We start from the raw sequence: 6,940 nt of genomic DNA on the forward strand, positions 1-6,940 counted from the left end.
AAATGAGATGACCAATGTAAGAGTATATGTTTAATTTTATATTAAATTTAAATTTTTTTGTTTTTCATTTTTATGCAAATTTTTTTATTAATCCCTATTATTTCGAATTTCTTCACTTCGTGTCTTTGATGAGATTTAACCATAGAAAAACTCAAATGTATTATGCTGAATTAACAGAATATGTGTCTAATTATTAGAATTTCTTAAATGTTATTGTGTTTTTTTTTTATTAAGTCTAATTTTTGGGAAGTGAATTACTCAAAATTCTCCAACTCATTTGAGTCACTTTATTCTTTATAACCTCAGGGACAAAACACACATTTTTTTTACCGGTGTCATTTATCTCAATCTCAAATTTCTTTTGCATCATCTTTCATTTTCTAATTTTCTTTCTCTTTTCTCATGAAAGAAAGGAACATAAATATCTCATCATTAAATCACCAGCAACCCACTTTTTTATCTGTTGTGTCTCCGTTTGACCTTATTTGACTATGTCATATAATTACGGACATAGAGAGCCGCACACTTGGGGGATAGGTGTTAATATGTCAAGTATGAGTTAAAGTTCTAGAATTGATGGAATAGTAGATGTTGAATAACATATATGTGAGATGACTCATATATATGTGCCTAGATATTTTGAAAGAAGATGTAATATTAATTTCACTTGTGTGGTTTCACATATAGTCTAATACGATGATACAACCCAATGTAAGCTCCATGAGAATTGCCAACATTATAATGATTTATTTTGTTATTTTTTGGATAATATTTGTTTAACTTTTTTTTATCTTAAATTTTATATTTTTGATTTCATTCACTTTCGTGCAATTTTTTTTATCAAGACAATATTTTTTTTAACATCTATTATTTCAAATTTCTTCGCCTTTTTTAGAGTATGGGCAAAGAAGAAAGTTAGTTATCAAGTTCCAATCTAGTTGAGACGTCATGCCTTTCTCTTTTATGCTTTACATTCTATTCATTTATTAAAAAAATCTTCACCCTTGGTCTTTTGCAAGATCTCACAAAAGGAAAACGTAGATGTGTTATACTAAGTTAACAAAATACATTTGCTAAAAAAAAAAAGTTAACAAAATACATGTTTATTATACATTTAAAATTGATATGGAATTTTTTTAATAAGTGTAATATTTTGGTAGTATAGTTACCTACTAATCTTCAACTCCTTCAACAAACCCATAACACTAACATCAAGTTATTATTTTCCCATATTATTTCTCTATGTTCAAATTCCTTTTTCATCTTATTTCTTTTTCTAATTTACTTTCTCTCTTCTCATAAAAAAATAAAAAAAACATCCCTCTTTGAAACCACTACCAACCCATCAAGATTCACACCTTTCATTTTATCTTGATTTAATGAATTAAATTATATCATTAACAACTCTTATATTTGAACACCAATTATTTTCAAATACTCATTCAACACCACATTTAATTTTCTATCTCTATTTATCTCTTCCTCCCAATATTTTTCGTACTATTTATTATATTCTTCTTCCCAATGTTTTTCGTACTATTTCGTATTATGTGCTTGTTTGACACTTCAATAACTGAAAATGAAGAGAAACATGTGTACTAACGAATACACAGTGACAATAGATGTCTAGTAAAAATAGATGCTTAGAGCATCGCCAACGATGAGGTCCTCACCATTTAAGATCTGGTAACTAATAGGTATCCCATGGGGAAATTTTTTTGAGGGTCTTCTAATACCGAGAGTCTCACTTAAGACCCCCAATTCTTAATTGGACCCGACAATACTTTTTATTAAAATAATATGTTAGTGTTGAAATGTAAATGATGAAGAGTTATTGCTGGAAACCATTTAGACTTTTTGTCATAGGATCCCCATTGGAGTACTTATTGTGTACTTTTATTAAAAAATTATAAATGAATGATATGTACATGGGAGATTCGTTTAAAACCTCAAAATTGGGGGTCTCCATTAGGGATGCTCTTACAGTTTGATACATCAAAAACAAACAAAAGACGAACAACGAAACTCTAAGATTAATGGTTTTGGGCCCACTGAAAAAATGAGAGTAGTAAGTTTTTTTTTTTTTTACAAATAGTGAGTATTGTTGAAAACTCATAAATACAATAAAATGGAAAATAATTTTGAATTCTTTGGTTCAATATCAGAATTGTGTGAAGAATGGTGAAATTAGAATCAACATCTATAGAAAAAATTCAAGAAAATCACTACATTAACGTATGGATCCAAAATTTGCTGCAAAATTAATTAATAATATATTTTATAAAAAAATTACATCATGTGAAAATGAAAAAAAAGTATTAAGTTGTTTTTAAAAACATATGAGTAGATAAAAAAAGTAATTTATAGAGAGAAAAAACTTTAATTTTCGCACATAAATTTTTCAAATCACATGAAAAAATACCGCCCAAATTTTATATCAATTCTCATGATGCAAAACAAAAAATATGTAAGCTATAATTAGTTATGATATTAAATGTCATAATATCTTTAAATGAAATTTAAGGTGACAGTAAAGATAATTGGGACAAAGACAATCACTGAAATTAATGGAAAAAATTATGTTGTCTCTTTCTTTGAATTCGGTTTATGTCCATAATTGTTTATTTGGCTAGGTTTATGTCCATTAGTTTTTTATTTGTCATTTTTTTCTTAATAAATTTTAGCCTAAAAAGCTTGTTAAAAAATATGCTTAAAATATCTATAATTTGCTATTTTAAATACGAAAAACTATCTTGAATATTATTTACAAATGAAAGATATAATATTTTATTCATTATCATAGTTGAAAAGTGATATCTTTAATATATTGAATTGATAAAATAAGAACATCATTAAATGTAATATCATTAAAAAATAAATTAATGATTTTGTAATGATAAATGTTAGTAATTAGTTGCAAAAGGAAGCCATTAATTACATTAACTGGAATATTCATTTAGAGTTAGATGTCGTGATTATGCGTCACGAGAAATGAGTCATGATTCAATTTGATTGGATGATAAAAAAACATTAAATGAGATGAAGAATGTGAAGATGTCACATGTACTCTTGATTTAAAGGAAGGCAAATGTTTATAATAAAGATTGGTTTATATTCGAACAATCATAACTCGTCAATATTACTGCTAGCATTTTTACAATCTCAATGCAGATAAAACTACTTAAAATTCATATAACATCAGACACTTTAATCAAATTTTTAATATATACAACTCTAAAAATATAAAGCTTGATTAAAATATACAACTCAATGTAATTTTTTTTTACAACTTTTATTAGTTTTGTAAAATATTCAACTCTACAGATCCTTTCTATTGTTGAGAGGAACTCTACAAATCCATGTAGTCAAACTTCAGTTATTGCAGCCTTGCACTTCATCTTTGATTGAATCCACATAACTGGAAAAATAAGAAATTAATAAAATCCAGTCAAAACCAAAGAACAATTGGTCGAAGAGCAACCCATATATTTCAACTGTTGCTAAAGAAGAAAAGTTGATCAATTTTTTTGGCAAAAAGACTATAAAAATATAGAGATAGAAAGAGGATTAAAAAAATAAAATAATGGGTTTAAATAAATTGCAATCTGAGAGTAGTCAAGAACCAGAAACAAATATGTGATATTTAGAGAATAAGGATGAGACACTATTTATAAGCACTATGAAGAAAAATAATACAAATATTTTTTTATAAAAAAATGGATACAAATTATAAATGAACAAACATGATTGTTTTGAAATAATTTTGTATTCTTTAACTGAATATTGAAATGATGTGAGGAATGGTTATGGTTGAGGTAATATTTATAGGAAATTATAAACAAATCTATATTAAATAGTGGTTAAAACTTTCTGTACACAAATACTAATGCAAGAACGATCAACACGCATCAATGAACATTTACACAAACACGGGCTTCAAATCAATACTAACACGTTGACACCGTCAATAATCTAAGAAAATAAAATATTTGAATCCACTTACCTTGTTACACTTGAGACTATGATTTTCATCTAATTGATTTTTACTATATCATATTTTTGTGATTGAAAATATGATCGTGATTTAAAATATGCTCCCTAACAACCTGAAGAGAAAAAAAGAATGGTGTTAAAGCTTGGAAGGAACATATGGAAATGAAGAAGATAAAAAATATGTTCATTTTTTCATGTTTAACTATGAAACAAATTAAAAAATGCAATGAAAGTTAATTAATAGCATTTACACGCCATTAAACCATTCATTTTTCAGTCACCATTTACGTTTTTAATCACAAAAAAATAAGAAGAAATATTCTTTGATGAGAGATATTCTGTCTTGTGTACATGAGAAAAACATTAAATGAGTCTCTCACTAATAGGTTGCCACGTGTACTTTAAAAAAAAAATAGCGCAAATATATATAATAGAGATATCCCATTTGTTAAAATGGATTCCATGAATATCTAATTTATGTCTATCTCTTTTAAAATTGAAACACTTCATTTTTATACGAAATTGAGAACATCTTGGCTATAACTAGATGACAAAAAAAATCCATACTTTGCATATATGTGATAAAACCCGCCATAAGTATGAGACAAATAGCTTAAGTAAGTACTTTTTTAAAGAAATGCAATTATCCAATAAAAGATAATAGAAATATACAAATTCAATTTTTTTTGAAGAAGCTAAAATAAATTAAAAACTTAGATCCTTGAATTTTCAGCACAATAACTCAAAATCATTAAATACCCGTCTAACAGATATCCTCACAGATATGGGGTGGACATTAATATCATATTTATCTATCGTAATATAAATAGTGGATGATTAATATCGGTGTCGATAAATACTTATTGACATCCTTAATCGTGACTTCGACAAATAAGGATTTTAAATTTCAACCATCTTTTTTTTTTAACTGCTAGCATGTGCTATTTGTTAAAAATATGCATATAGAAATATTTTAGGAGTATTAAAATTGTGCATTTAATTATTTTAAATATTTTAGAAAAATCCAAAAACAAAATTTCTACTTTTGAATTTCTCAACATGTTTCATTAAGAAACAAGCAAGATCCATTTTTTATTATTATTAATAGTGTGTATCAAGTTGTGTCAAATAAGGTAAAACTGTAATAAGTGGTTGTGGTCGTTGTCTCTCTGTTTTGGAAGTGACTGCGGATGTTGATGTATGGTGCATATGCTTTTTCTACATTTGTGGTTGTCGTTTTGGTTATGGTTGTTGTGGGTGTTCTAGTGTTTGTGATGTAGTTTTATCAGAGGGTTTGACTTTTTATCGTGTAGAAGGATAATAGAATAGGATGATTGTTTATTTTATGAATGAAGTTGGAATCTGAAAGTTAGTTTTGTATTAGGTTGTGTCGAACGAGATGCGGATGTTGTAAGTGGTTGTGACTATCGTCTCTCTGTTTTGGCAGGAATGAGGGTTGTTGGTGTTAAGGATTTTGCTTGAATTTGAGGTTATTGTTTTGGTTGTGGTTGTTATGTGGAGGTCTAGTGTTCATGTTGTTGTTATATTGGAGGGGTTGTTTGTTTTTTGGTGGAAGGTTGTGGCAAGGAGCTGATATTGTTGCTGCTCAACGGATTCTTGTTGTTATAATGGGCTTTGGTTGTTGGTTGTTTGTAGGGGTGTAACAGTTCGATTTGGATCAGTTTTTGATATAAAAAAAAATGCTTGAACTGATGAAATATTCATCAGTTCGGTTTGGTTTAGTTTTTACTGTTTTTTAAAAAAGAAACCAACAGTTTGGTTTGGATTGGATCGGTTCGGTTGATCGGTTAGTTTGAAAATGCAATTAAAAAAATCCACATTTTCATGAAAATTGGGTTTCATGCATACAACATACTCAAATATTTCACAGAACATTATTTTCCATGTTCCCTGTTTTCAAATATTTTGTATAACTAACATGAAAAAACTAACAAGAGATGGACGATCCCGACGACAGTGAGGAACGATGGGTTAGGTGTGACTTGCAGCTAGTGTTCTTTTTTAGTATAAACGAAATATAGTGTGAATGATGGGATGAGATGATGATGGGAGAAAGTGAATGAATTATGAAGAATTTTACGTTGGACTTTAATTTTGAGTTTAATCATAAGTGTGTGTGTGTGTGAGGAGAGATAATATCACTAAAATGAGGAGTGAAGTTATCATCGGTTAAGTTCATAGGTTCTTTGGATCTCAAAATTAAAAATCGAGAACTGAAACAAACAAGATCGATTTAGGTTGCTTCGGTTCGGTTTTGAACCAAACCAAACAAGGTTGGATACATTTTCAGTTTGGTTCGGTTTGGATTTTCGGTTTTATCGGTTTTGTCCAAACAACTTATACCCCTAGTTGTTTGGAGTTTTTGTGGGTGCAATTGGTTGCGTGTGTGGACAAATATTAGTGGTCTTTTGGTGTTTGGTGTTGGGGGCTTGGGAAATTGTTATTGTCCTTGTGACTTTGTGTTGTTTGGTTGTTTTGTAAAATTGTTTGGGTTTCGTTGGGAGCTCTTTGTAGAGTGACCGGTATGGTTTTTTATGTTGGGGGCTTGTACATGAAGGGACTTTGTTGTGCATGGGTCCCTCTTTTAATGTTCCTCCTATATTTGATGCTCATTACTTTGTACATTTTATTTTTCTTGTCTTTGTTCGTCTTAAACAAGAATTTGTTATCAATAAAATTAATTGTTTTAAAAAAAGGGTGCGTTTGATAAACAAAGAAAGCATGGTGTCATCACGTTAAAAAGAAGCTATCATTTGGAGACTTAATAATTGGGTGCACATTGAAATGTCAATGGACATTAATCCAAACGTGGGTCAAGATTTGATTGATTTCACAATTAGGATTGATTTGTTTTGATTTAGATGTTTAAATGTGATTAGGATTCTTTAAAACCTCTCTATCTTCTTTGTTGGATTAGTGCAAGTTT

General features: G+C 28.7%; 1 long non-coding RNA gene across 1 annotated transcript; it reads right to left on the bottom strand.

Moving 5' to 3' along the window:
- Positions 1 to 3,133: 3,133 nt before the first annotated feature.
- LOC146904083 (uncharacterized) lies at positions 3,134 to 4,130 on the bottom strand. Its single transcript, XR_015019938.1, has 2 exons — positions 4,004 to 4,130; positions 3,134 to 3,418 (listed from the first exon to the last, which is right to left on the bottom strand). It is a non-coding gene; the product is annotated as an uncharacterized LOC146904083 (long non-coding RNA).
- Positions 4,131 to 6,940: the final 2,810 nt, after the last annotated feature.

The sequence above is a fragment of the Medicago sativa genome, chromosome 7, assembly GCF_051527215.1.
Source record: "Medicago sativa cultivar Bolivia chromosome 7, Bolivia_mono, whole genome shotgun sequence".
Classification (NCBI taxonomy): domain Eukaryota; kingdom Viridiplantae; phylum Streptophyta; class Magnoliopsida; order Fabales; family Fabaceae; genus Medicago; species Medicago sativa.